The 14291-nt window shown below is 38.5% G+C and overlaps 1 long non-coding RNA gene across 1 annotated transcript in view; it reads left to right on the top strand.

The window, feature by feature from the left end:
- Positions 1-10201, top strand: part of LOC115519489 — a 35625-nt gene extending 25424 nt beyond the window's left edge. Inside the window, exon 3 of the long non-coding RNA XR_003970525.1 lies at positions 9938-10201. This is a non-coding gene — a long non-coding RNA (uncharacterized LOC115519489). The remainder of the gene's footprint in view (positions 1-9937) is intronic.
- The last annotated feature ends 4090 nt before the right edge of the window (positions 10202-14291 follow it).

The raw sequence follows: 14291 nt of genomic DNA, 5'->3' as shown, positions 1-14291 counted from the left end.
AATACCAGTGTCTATCTACTTGCATCTGTTAGCAAAGAGCTTTTCGAATGTTGAAGCATCCTTGTATTCTTGGGATAAACCCTACCTTTTTGTGAATTTTGTTTCTACATTGCTTGATTTACTATACTGATGTTTTGTTTTTTCCCATTCATGTGTCAGTGGGTGAACATAAATTTTCCTTTGTGTGTGTGCTCTCTGTGATAGTTGTTGAGTTACTGTCTCTCAGCTCCAAGCCCACCCTTCTATACTTTGATTTGTGAGGCTAGAATTCTGCAAACCATATTTCTGCTCTGTCAGCTGGCTTTTTATTAGGTTCCGACTAACAAAGGAGACTGCAGGGCTAGAAGAGGAAGAGGGGATTTACTCCTTCCTGACAGCTTGCTGTGATATTCCTGTTTGCTCCATTTCCTGCGTGTGGTTTCCTGGCAACCGCACCACTTCTTCACCCAGGCAGCAGCGGTGCCTTCCCATGGCAACAGCTGAATCCAGACTGTAGTTTTATTCAATACTTGCAGAACCGGCCTCAGCATGTTCCACACCCCTACTCCACCACATCCTAGACACCAGCACCAGTGGGACAGCAGCCTCTCTTGAGAGATCTGAGTTTCAGTTCAGGGGGACCTCTTCCAAACTTCTATATTTTAATAAATTTAAGTTCTTCCCTTTATTTCTTCATGCCCTGGGGTGGAACCTGTTTTTTTCAGTTGCTACAATTCTGATACCCTAGAGTTCACTTTCTATTCTTTCAATTACCTGGGTAACAATTTTACATCTAGTTATCAATTCTTTCCATTATTTTATCATTTTTTCAATAATTGGCAAGGTTTCAGTCTCCTGACTAGACCGTCACTCATCTGCTACCCTATCTGGCTTTTGGTAGGGTCTGCTAGCCTCTTTGAATGAGTTGGAAAGCTTTCCTTATTTTTTCATCTGTTCCATAAAGTTTAATGAAACTCTCCTATAGATACTTCTGGGCCTGGTGCCTTTTAAGAGCTATATATTGAAACTAATTTTTAATTTCTTCTATATAATTCTATTCAATTTTTCTATTTCTTCTTGAGTCAATTTTGGGAATCTAGATTTTCCAAGAAAAGCATCCATTTCAACTTAATTTTCAAATGTGTTCCTATTAAGGTATTCACAGTATTTTCTTAAAATTCAGTTATCACTCATATTTTAATTTGCCTGGTTATAGAATATTAGATTCAAAATCAAATTCTTTCAGGCTTTTGAACATTTAGTCCACTGTCTTTTAGCATTCTGCCAATGAGAAGTCTGTTACCACTTAGCTCTTCTCCCTTTTGTAGAGAAAGCTTCCCTTTTTCTTTCCTTCTTTCTCCCTCTATAAAAGTTTCCTAATTTTTTTCTTTATTCTTTCAGAGTGAAGAATTTTCACCAGATTGATTTTGTTGCAAAAAAATTTCTGCTTGTAATTCTCTGTAAAAATGTGTCTATTTCCATGTAACATGTCTATTCACTTCTAGAATTTTTTTTTCTGTTGTTTTGATATTTTTTTATTATTTGTCTTCTCTGGAAATCATATCAGATGAATGTTGGACCAGCTTCCATTCCTGCCCATGATAGGGTAATAGGGATTGAATTTATGCTCTTGCTTTAAATGATTAGAAAACTGGACAAAATATATGAAACAATGGATGTTAGACATTGGATAATAGAATTTAGGACTATCATCTCTAAGAAAAGTGAAACAAATTAGGTGATTGTTATGATTGGCCCAGCTTACTTTGGGGAGGCAGTTTCCAGGCCATAATGCAGGGAGGATGCTGTGAAACAGAAATAATTTGGCAATCTTGTTAAGTTGGGTAGTTCAGGGAACTACCACTGCTTAGCTATCAGATAGCCAAAAATTAAAAAGTATGATCTCACTTTCTGTTGGCAAGACTGTGGGAAAACAGGCACAGAGGCCCTCATACATGCTGGTGGGAATGTAAACCAGTAAAACTCTTCAGGAAATATATCAGGCAATATATTACAAAAGTACATATGTACTTACCTTTTGAACCAGCAATCTCACTTCTAGAAATCTACCTTGAAGATACACCTTCAATTATATATATTCATCGCATCATTGTTTACAACTGCAAAAATATTAAACGATCTAAATGCACATATATAGGGGACTAGTTAAACTATGATACATCCACATAAGAGAATATAATGCCACTATAGAAAAGAATGAGGAAGACTATGAGATAATAGAGAGTAATTTCTAGGATATTGCCAAATGAAAAAACAAAGTATGAAGAATGTAAATAGTATGCTCTCCTTCCTGTAACAAAGAAAAGTATATAAGAAAATATATTTCTGCTCATTTGATAAGAAGAATTAACCAGAAACTAATGCGATTGTCACCTGTGAGGCATGGGTGAGAGATGGAAAGAATAGGGGAAGAGGAATGGGGTGATGGGGTGAGAAGGGTAATGACATTTCTCTGAATATACAATTTGAGTAGACTTGACTCTTAGAATCATGGTATGTTTCATATGCCAAAAGACAAACAATCCATCACCGCCAACTAAGATGAGTGTATGCAGAGAGGAAGGGAAGGGGAGGACCCAAAATGGGATGCAAACAGTAACAAGTGAACCGAACCATCATACAAGTGAATAATAGAGTCACACTTGCTGCATCTCTGCAAAGTCAAATCAGAGTCCAAACCAGACAGCCAGGATGCACTGTACCAGCCTTAGACTGCCTCATAGTAGGCTCTTACCTAATTTTGTTATGTTTTTCCAATGCCTGTATGTCTGGAGTCCTCCGACTGTTTTACTGATGTTCAGCTATTTGTCATCACCCTAAGTGACATCCTTAGTTAACATCTGAAGGAAGCCATAGGCTTAGGAAAATGTTCATTAATGTTTAGATTTGGCTCTTTTTTTCCATTTTAGAAAATTTGGGGTAGGAGGATGTCAGGGGGAAGGGAGGAAGAGAGGGAGAGCGGGAGAGCGGGAGAGAGAGAGAGAGAGAGAGAATGAATCTTAACCAGGCTCCACACTCAGTGTGGAGCCAAACACAGGGCTCAGTCCCATGACCCTGAAATCATGACCTGAGCTGAAATGAAGAGTCAGATGCTCAACTGACTGAACCACCCAGGTGCCCCTAGATTTGGCTCTTAGTTTTGGAAATATCTGCTATTGGGATCAGGACCATTCCCTGCCAAATAAGGGGTAGAGAAAGAAAGAGATTGGTTGGCATAGGGTTGGTGGAAAAGAAAATTCTTCTTTTGTGAAATAAAGAGCACTATGGTGGATGAAAAGATTTCATAATCATCAGTTTCTACATGATTTTAGAATGTTCTTCATGCTGATTAACAAAGATTAATTATAGTTAGCCTTTTCAGTTTAATCAAAATTGGAAGAGAAGTAGGCACAGGTTTTAAAAGCCTGGTGAGACATTGAATATGTGAGTGCTTAAATGATTCACTGCTGAGGACCTGAACTCTCAGCTTATCAAGATGTGTTAGGTATAATACTGAGAGATAATCAATAATCAAGAAGTCATTTTTTTTACCTTTAAAAATATTGACTTGCTGATTTCATGCTCAACAATTTCTCATGAGAAAATCATCAGAGACACATGCAAGTGTTTATGTACAAAGACTGCAGCATTATTTTTCATAGCACAATAATGGATGGTACCTAGATGTCCAACAGCAGAGAAACAGCTAAGGACATTATGTTACAGCTATACTGTGTTATATTATGCATCTATTTAAAATGTTTTCCAAAAAAATAATAAAAAAATGTTTTCCAAAAACATCTAATGAAATGGAAATTCTCAGAATATTAGAAAACAATGCTACAGGGAAGCTTGCCTTCATAATGCTGCCTGCAAACAGAAAAATTCTGGGTATCAATAGCTCAGAGGTATTTTCATTATGTTAAGTTTTTTTAAGTAAGATAAATATGTGTGTGTGTATACTGCTTTACATATGTATTTATATATTTTTATTTTATGCATACACACACAGAAAAAGAGCCTAGAACAATTAATAAGGAAGGGGAAAAAATGACTAGATGGAAACATCAAAATTTTAACAATGTTTATCTTTAAGTAATAGGAACTTTGGGTAACTATTGTTTTCTTCTATTTTAGATGCTTTCCAGATATCCTGCAGTAAACATGAGTTACTTTTGGTAACTGTTTTTCCTATTGCTCAAGCCAATAATCTTGGAGCTATCTCAATCCTTTTTCTCTAAGATCCCATATCGAATCCATCAGCAAACCTGTCAACTCTACCTTGAAAGCAGTACTGAATCTGTTCACTCACTTATCATCTCCCCTTTTGATGGTCCAAATTGCTCTCATCTGGCACCTGAATTTCTGCCACAGTCTTCTTTCTGGTGTTTTGATTCCACACTTACTCTCCACTCGTATCCTCCATCTTTAGAAGGGCTAGAAGAGGGGTTTTAAGAGAAAATTATGGGGAGTAAAACAGGGTCCCATTTACAGAACAAGCCAAAGTCTAAAGAGGAGCATTTCTAATGGGGGAATTCCAGGAAAGCCTGATACATTTCAAGGAATACTAGAGTTTGACATTGCATATGAAGTTATGCTCCTGTTCTGTTCTTAAATTGCATACCCATCTCCCATTATCAACTCAAAACACACAATGAAAATCTCGTCTCCATATTGAGAAAGTAGGAAACAAGAAAGATGACAAACGAAGAGCAGGAAAGAACTGGAGAAAGAAGTGACGGACAGGAATCTTCCAAAAGCACTGAAGTAGAGCATGGAATTTCCCACAGTAGGTGTGAGGAAGAATTGAGCCATTTAACTCCCACAAGAAGAGAAAAGGGACCTCAAAAGTCTGGAGAACTTAAGTACATCCACTCAGGCAATTATGTTACATTAACACAATATCAGGGAAACAATGGTTTGGACAGATGTCATTTCCACATTGCTTTCTTTTTTTTAAGTTTGTTTATTGAGAGAGAGAGAGAGAGAGCATGCAAGTGTATGAGAGGCAGAGAGGGGGAGAGAATCCCAGGCAGGCTCAGCACTGTCAGCACAGAGCCCAATGCAAGGCTCAATCTCACAAAATCATGAAATCTTGACCTGAGACAAAGTCAAACACTTACTGACTGAGCCACCCAGCCACCCCTCTGCATTGCTTTCTAATTGGCTTATGTGAATATCTCATGAGCAGAGGCAGTGCCTCATTAATCTTTATATGCCTGACACCTACCACAGGACCTGCCACAAAACTGGTGTCAGAAAGTCATAAAATTAGTGGATCAGCGAATTAGGAAGGAAGAAGGAAGGGAGGGAAGAAAGAGGGAAGGAAGTAAGGGAGAAAGGAACAAAATAAGGAAGAGAGGGAAGAAGGAAGAAAGGGAGGTAAGAAAGAGGGAAGGGAGGGACAGATGGAGGAAGGAAGAAGGAATGGATGAATTTACAGATAACAATAAAAATGACTAGTGCTTCTGGAGAATTTACTATATCACGTGCTATTCTAAGTGCTTTCATGTACTAACTCATTGACTAAAAATTAGAATTCAGTTCCCCCTGGCTTTCTGTACCTTGTATATTTTCATTATTAGTGTCACCAATGATCAGATTCATGGTGCAAAGAAACTCTCTAATGAGACTGATTTTAAAAAGCAGATGTCCTTAATTAAAAAAGATGATGCTCATCAGAGCTGTTCTTATATAAGTTGTCCAGGTGCTGTTGGCTTATGAAAATGCGTACGAGCACCAGAGGTTAGAAATGCTGAGGGGATGTCCTCATTATTCCATTATATGAACAACTAGAATTGACAGGCTAAGTCAAAGCAAAGTAATTATGCTGTTAATTCAGGCTTCCCCAAAAGCTGCTGGTCTCGGCAGTTGTCTTAGTTCACTAATAACAAACCTAACAGATTTGTAAATTTTTCCCAAGGGTCTTCGAGTTAATTCTCTTTCGTTTAGTCATTCAATCAGTATTTACTGGGCCTCTACCTTGCACAAGGCACCATTCTAAGTGCCTGGGTACAGAAGTAATGAGAACTCTGTCACTGCTCCGTGGAGTTCACGTGACCTCACAACTGAGACAGCAGAGCAGTAATCCCCACTTCACAGAAAAAGAAGTTATGGCTCAAAGAGTTTAAGAGACTCTGCTTATGATCAGAGATAATGACGCTAGATTCTAATTCTTGCTACTTAGAATTTAAAACGTGGGAGCTTATATCTCCTTATATAGAGATAAAATAGTTTACAGTATTTTTGTTTCTCCTCAGACTGAGGAATATTTTACCACGTGTCACACACATAGTGTGAAGGTAGAACCCTCTATTCCCTTGTGGCAGTGTTGCTTAGAGGATTCAATGGGGAGGTCCTTGGTGGGAAAGCTGTAGGCATCCTTGATTCCTTTCTTTCTCTCAAATCTCTCAAAAAATCTTATCCAGAACCCAGTCGCTTCCCTCTACCTCCATTGCTGCACTCTGGCCTAAGCCATCTTGATCTCTTGTCAAGGTGTCTACTGTCCTTGTTCCTCTTTACTTTCCTCACCACAATAGCCAGAAGGATGCTTTTAACATGGAAGTTGGATCTTGTCAGTTCTCTGACCAAAACCCTAAAAAGACTCCTCCATTTCACTGAGAATTAAAGTCAGCCAGCATCCTTACAGTAGCCCACAAGGCCCTACACAGTCTGGCCCCTATTTTCACCTGACCTCATCTCCTTCATTCTCCTCTTTGACTCTTGCTGTCTAGTCACACTGACTTTCCCACTGTTTCTCAAACCCACAGGGCCTGTTTCCACCTCAGGCCCTTTGCACTAGCTCTTCTCTCTGTCTCAGAGTTTCACCCCAGATATCTTCAAGTCTTTGCTCAAGTATTATCTTCTTAGGGATAGCCTGCCCTGAGCACTGTATTCGAACTTGTTACACTCTCAGATACTTCTGAAATCTCCCAAACTCCCTTATCTTGCTCTATTTATTTCCCTTGTCACATTTACCACCTTCCAAAAAACCATATGGATTGTTTCTATATTATGTTCATTGTGTTTCTGCTTCCACAAAGTTGGGAATCTCTCTTCCTTTTATTTATTTATGTAATCCCAGAAACTAGATTAATGCCTGGCATATTTAAACACCAAGCATGCATAATCATTATTATTACTATTATTTGTGAATGTCAAGGGGCAGGAATTAAGACACCAGACTTCAGGGAAGAAGATGAGAATTTTTCATAGTCAAAGATAATTAGATTTGAATCCTAGCTCTGCCATTTACTTGGAGCCTTGAGCCAGGTACTCAGTGTCTGTGACTTTCAAGTCTCTCGAATGCAAAAATAGGAAAACTATTACTTACCTCACAAAGTTGCAGGATTATGAAATGATGTAATATAGAGAAAGTATCTACATGGATAGATACTTGGGATCTGCTTGGGATTCTCCCTTTCTACCACTCTCTGCTTCTCCCCCAACTCATGTTTTCTCTCTCTCAAAATGAATAAATAAACTTAAAGAAAAAGTTTTTGGTGCAATCAGAACACAATTAATATTGACCCTCCCACACTGCTACTCAAGTAGCAATTTTGTTTTACTTTGGCCAGATTCTTACTTAACAGCATGGCTTTGAACACAGTCCTTCCCCTTTCAGTCCATACAGCTATATAATGAAAGGGTTCGTTGAGATGTTCTCGTAGCCCATGACCACTACCAGCTTGGAGACTTCCACGGGGACCAGTGGGAACCTTGGGCCTCACAAGACATTGCTTCACCTCTTCCAATGAGTTAGCTAATCTACCTCTGTTCATTACCCAGCCCTTTAAAAGTCAACAGATAATAACAAGAGATAAATAAAACCTTTGTCACTTACTGCTGCCTCAGTTCTATGCAAGTGAGATGCCAAAAGGAATTGCAACAGGAACCTTTGAACAGGAGACCAGTCAAATGGCACATGCTGATAAACTTGTTTAGAATGCAGTTTTCCACTGAAATTTCTCAGAATTAGCCAACTGCATTAACCAAGACCCTTCTAGACAGCTGTTTAGACTAGTTGTTCCCAGACTTCTCAGCATTGGACATCCCCTGTTTTCCCACAACCTCCCCCATATAAGCCCAGGTCTCCAAAGTTCTTTCTACCAAATAAACTGATGTAGATGTATCAAGTGATAATTCCTGTATTTTTTCCATTAGTTGAACTAATAGTATGGTCAAAGACTTATGTTCATGGGAACTTCCAATCAGCATGAGGTAGACATATTTTCAAGCTGCATGGTTATCCTTCAAGCCACAAAGAAATGGTGATATTTTACACAGCCTGAGCAGCCTAATTTGAAGTCTATTCATCTGTTCAACATATATTTAATGAATACCTGTTATCTGCCAGACACTATTCTAGGTTCTGCAATAAATATAGCAGTGAACAAAATGCACAAAAATTCCTACCCCCATGGATTTTGTGTTCTAATGAAGATAGACAATAAGAAGAAAAATAAATAAAATCTACAGATAGCATAAATTCTAAGGGAAAGCAGGAAGGAAGGTGGGATGCTCAAAACATGATAGGGGTACATCATTCTCTTTAATGGTGAGGTTGTTCTTTTTAATGGTGAGAAGGTGACATTTGAGCAAAGATCTGGAGGATGTGACAGAGTGATCCCTTGAGGCATCTGGGAGAAAAGAAACAGGCCTGAGGAGGAAGCATGCCCGGTGTCTTTGGGGAGTAACTGAAAGGACAGCTGAGAAGCAGGAGGCAGGCAGAGGAGAATAGATCTAAAGAAACTCAGAGTTTTTGCTCAGGATCAGTTTTTACTATTTGTGAGAAGGGACCCATTTGGAGGGTTTTGAGAAAAGCAATGGCTTGGACTTCTATTTAATGACACCATTCTAACAGTTGTGTGAGGCAATGGGATGTTTCCAGTAGTACCCTTGAAATATTTAAAAGGGCTCCTAAGGGGCGCCTGACTGGCTCAGTAAGTGGAATGTGTGACTCTTGATCTTGGGATTGTGAGTTTGAGCCCCATGTTGAGAGTAGAGATTACTTAAAAACAATACCTTTTTCCAAAATTCCAAAATTGCTTTGTTAAAAAAAATAAGTAGGGCACCTAGGTGGCTCAGTCAGTTAAGTGCCCGACTCTTGATTTGGACTCATGATCTCACGGTTCGTGGGTTCGAGCCCCACATCAGACTCCACACTGATGGTGCAAAACCTGCTTGGGATTCTGTCCCCCTCTCTCTCTGCCCTGCCCCTGCTTGATTTCTATCTCTCTCTCTCTCAAAATAAATAAACATCTCCCTCTCTCTCTCTCTCTCTGTCCCTCCCCCACTCACACTCTGTGTCTCTCTCTCAAAAATAAACATTAAAAAAACTTGTTTAATAAACATTAAATAAAAATTTTAATAAAAATAAAAATAAAAAGGGCTCATGAAAGTAGTGAATGCAGAGCTTAAGCATTAATAATAGCCAAAAAGTGGTAACAGCACAAATGTCCATCAATTGATGAACAGATAAACAAAATGTGGTATATTCATATAATGGGATATTATTTGGCCATAAAAAGGAATGAAGTGCTAACACATGCCACAACACGGATGAACCTTGAAAGCATTATGCTAAATGAAAGAAGCCAGTCACTTAAGGCTAATATACGATCCTATATATACGAAATGTTCTCAATCGGCAACTTCACAGAGACAGATAAAGTAGATTAGTGGTTGCCAAGAGATGAGAAAAGCTGGAGTGAGGAGTAACTGCTAATGGGCACTGGGTTCCTTGGGGGTGATAAAAACACTCTGGATCACATAGGGACGTTGGTCGCACAACTTTGTTAATATGCTAAAAGCTCCTTTAGCTTCACATTTTAAAGGAGGGAATTTTATGGTATGTGAATCAATCTCAATCTTTTCAAACAAAGGATTTCGCTTTTGGGAAACCAGTGCCAAGAAAATGACTTTCTCTCTGCTCTCTGCCCCACTGTCCTCCCCTCAGGTAACATGCAGCACTAAGTGAAGTCAATTTTGTGAAAGCAGTGAATTGAAGTCACATGCGAGACCCCAGGAGCGACCAGCAGAAGAACCACCTGCCTGATCCCAACCCAAATTGCTGACCTGTAGAACTGTGGGCCATTTCATAGTTTTGTGTTTCAAAACCATAAAAAACCAAAAGTGATGGTTTTCTCTGCAGTGATAGATAAGTACTACAGAAATCTTTGGAGTTTCAAATAAGGTGTGAAATAAAATTTTTATCGTTTAAAGACCAGTTTAATCCCAAATATACTGATGAATCCATCCATAAAAACCATGGTCTTCAGGGGTGCCTGGGTGGCTCAGTCAGTTAAGCGTCTGACTTTGGCTTAGGTCATAGTCTCATGGTCCGTGGGTTCGAGCCCCATGTTGGGCTCTGTGCTGACAGCTCGAAGCTTGCAGCCTGCTTCAGATTCTGTCTCCCTCCCTCTCTCTGCCCCTCCCTAGCTCACACTCTGTCTCTCTCTCTCAAAATTATAAAAATTTTTTAAAAAACATGGTCTTCAAACTTTCTAAAAAAGATAAAAATATTATAGCCTTCATTAGAGACAGTGCAGCTTACAAGTCTATGCTGGGTCACAGGGGTCTTAGTCCCTTCTCTTCAAAATGAAATCTTAGCCTCAAGCATATTAAAACCATGTGAAACCACAAACACTAGACAAAAAAAAAGAGCCAAAAGTCATTTGACTCTTTACCCTATTTCAGCTAAGAATAGTATGAGAAAAATTCTGATGAAAACCAAGATAGCATTTTAGACCAGAATTCATTATGAAATGTGTTTCTAAAGAAGATTAAAAAGGAAGTATCTGTGAGTCCTAAACTGTGGCGTTTAGATTCTGTGTTATGCTGAAATAATCAAGGAACCATTACATCATTCTTAAAAATGTGAAAGACTGAAAGATGATCTTTGAACATACAATCTTGGAAACAACTTGAAAACAACAAGCACTGTTAAAATATAAAAAGCTATTTTGTGAAAAAATTCTGTAATTAGTGAAAGCCAAGATGTTTGCTCTTGCTGTGCATAATTATTTGATCTGCAGAGAAATGAGATTCACTTTTGTTATATAAATAGCATTATTTTTTAAGTGGTTCTTTAAGTGATAATATTTAACCAGGCTTTATGGCTATTTATTCATAGTACCTCATAGTACTTTCCATTAATTTCTCAAGGATGTTAACATTATCTTCCTGGGGTGTTCATCATCATGTTTGATCACATATTTTGGTCAGATGGTATATGGCTTGACAGAAAACTATGCATAATACTTTCAAAATGAGTTTATTTAATTCCAATGTCTTATAATCATCTTATATTTCAATATCTTATAGCAAGGGTGGGAAAACATGGAAGAGAAATAATTTAGAGAAGTTCTTGCCCCACCATTCCAAGCCAAGTTTGCCCATTCAGTGTAGGACAGCAGAGAAAGAAAAGAAGGGTAGAAACAGACAAGAAAGGAGAAAGGAGAATCCAAGTGAAGTAAGGGGAAATATGATAAAAAATAAAGAAAGGAAATTAGATGAGGAAAAAAGGGGAGATGAGAAGGCCAGATCCTTGAGCAAGAGATTTAGGCTTTCACAAACAGCATGTCAAGCAGTGACTACCCAGCTGTTGTGTAACTATTAGGGTTCCTTCAATTTCACACCTGTAGCTCATTCTGGCAAATCTGAGCCTCTTTTGGATCATGGACAACTTTGAGAATATGATGACAGCTATAAAATGTAGATAGAGCCTCTCTCCAGGCAGAAGTGAACATATACACTTACCTTTTACTTCACATTTTCTGGGGGGTGTTCTATAAAATTTGGTGTTCTATCCGTAATTGAGAAGTTCCCAAGTCTCATATCAAGGCACTTGGGTAACTACCCCCACACCAACATTACCTGGAACCGCAGTGGTTTTACCTGGCTTCAGGATCCAACCATAATTGCTCCTCTTTCCCTGTGATACTCTCTCCACATGAAATTTGTGGCAAGGTGAGCGCTTTGCTAGAAAAACTTGGTCTCCTCCCCCAGGAGTAAAGGAGGCTACTTCTACTCTGCCACAAGCCATGACTGAAAGGTGGTGCTATCCACCCTCATTTGAGAAATTTAAGGAAGAAAGGAAATAGATTCACCTGGCAACAACTGCTAAGCCAATCTGCAAATACTACAAATATGGCTGAAAGAGCTGAAAGTCTCTTAAGTTGGTGGTATGTCTTAATTATCTGACTGAATTCAAACTTTATTTCACAATCCAGACATTAGGAGTGGAGATGTGTATGTGGAGTGATAAAGTTAATTCATATATCAGGACCCACAGAATGAAGGCAGCCAGAGTGGCCCAACCCACACCCCAAATCTAAACCTAAGTCAGCCTGCACATAGAGAAAAAACACCTGTCAAGGAAACCTAAAATACACTAATCACAGTCCTGCACCTCAGCTTTAGCTAGCTTACCTTACCCTGGAAAGTACAACCTGCTCAACTTCTAGGAAAATCCCCGACCTCCTAGCCAATCATGCCCTGTTTCCATATTGCCGCCTTTAATGCTCTATAAAACTCCCGCTTGCCCCAAATCCTTCGGGAACAGTGTTCCACGGCTTGTGAGGCACTATACTGCCTCCATGGGCTGTTTTCCCTGGGATAAAAGACATGAAACTCATTACTAAATGGTTTTAATTTTTAAAAAATTAAAAATAAAAGTAAATTGTTTCATTTTGTCATTTGACAGGATAGAAAGACAAAAGGGGAAGGGAAGGGAGAGATGAGAGAAAAATGCTATTACTTTGTGCTATTCCTGTTTGAAGTATTTTCAGGCCCTGAAATTTTAGTTAGCTATTCTCTTCAAGTGTAACTAATAAAGAAATGCATTTCAAAGCCACCTTGAAACCGTTTTTCAGGCAGCCACATTTTGCATCGTCTGTTCTGTTGTCACTGCTAATAAGTTTGACTGGTCACTTATTGAATGATGAATAATATAGAAATGGAAAGTCAGATTAATTTTCCCTTGAAAATATCTCTCACAGGTGAGGTCAAGGATTTATAATCAAGAACTATTATTTAAATAGTGGAAGTTTAGAAATTGCCTATAACATCTAACAACTGACCTAGGCACATAAGATGAAATAATAATACCAATTGGCCACTTTAAAAATCATGGTTTCATCTGCAAGGATGTGGAGCAATGGGAACTCCTATTCATAGATAATGGGAAAGTAAACTGACATAACCAGTGTAGCAAAATGTTGAGCAGCTTCTACAAGCTTACACACCTATGCTATGACCCAGCAGCCCCACTTCTAGAGAAATAAAAACATGTCCACAAAAAGACAAGAATATTTATAGCAGCCTTATTCACAATCACCTCCTCCCCCACAACTGGAAACAATCCAAATGGTCTTCAATAGGAGAATGAATAAACAAATCTTGTTATATCCACACAATACAGTATTATACACCTATAAAAAAAGGAACTGCTGATAAACACAGTAACATATATCAATTTTTAAAATAGTGTACTAAGAGAAAAATGGTAGGATTTGGAAGAGTTGATTCCATCTGAAGCTCAAAAATAGGCAAATTTAGTCCACAATAATAGCAATCAGAATAGTGATTACCAGTAGGGGTGGTATGCAGGTGTTATGTATGCATAAGTAAAAATCAGTTCATGTATAAACCTGAGATTTGTGCTTTTTACTCTATGTACATTATATCTGTAAATCATTTCAAAATCATGTTCTCAGGGCGCCTGGGTGGCTCAGTCGGTTGAGCATCCGACTTTGGCTCAGGTCATGATCTCGTAGTTCACAAGTTCGAGCCCCACATCGGGCTCTGTGCTGACAGCTCAGAGCCTGGGCCCTGCTTCGGATTCTGTGTCTCCTTCTCTCTCTGCCCCTCCCCCATTTGTGCTCTGTCTCTCTTTCTATCAAAAATAAATCAAAAAAATATTTAAATCATGTTCTCAAGGAATATTTAAAGACATGGGAATTTATTATACCAGGTTAAGTGTAAAGAGCAGGACATAAAACCATTTACTCTAGTATGATACCAAATTATTCAAAAATACATTATGTGTAGAGGAAAGACTGGAGGCATGTGTGCTAAATGGCGAGAATAATTAAATCTTCTATAATACTAGGGTAATTTTTATTCCCCTCAATACATTTTTCTATATTTTGAAATGTTTCTACAAGGAGCATATATTACATATTTTAGGGGAAAAAAAGGTTTTCTAAGCATTCTGTAACTACCCTCTCCTCCCCATTTCCATTGCTCCGATCCTGGCTCTGCCCTCATTTCTAAATTATTATAACAGACTCCTAACTGATGTCCCAGAC

Source organism: Lynx canadensis, chromosome B4 (assembly GCF_007474595.2).
Source record: "Lynx canadensis isolate LIC74 chromosome B4, mLynCan4.pri.v2, whole genome shotgun sequence".
In the NCBI taxonomy this organism is placed as follows: domain Eukaryota; kingdom Metazoa; phylum Chordata; class Mammalia; order Carnivora; family Felidae; genus Lynx; species Lynx canadensis.
This window is presented reverse-complemented; position numbering and strand designations above follow the sequence as displayed.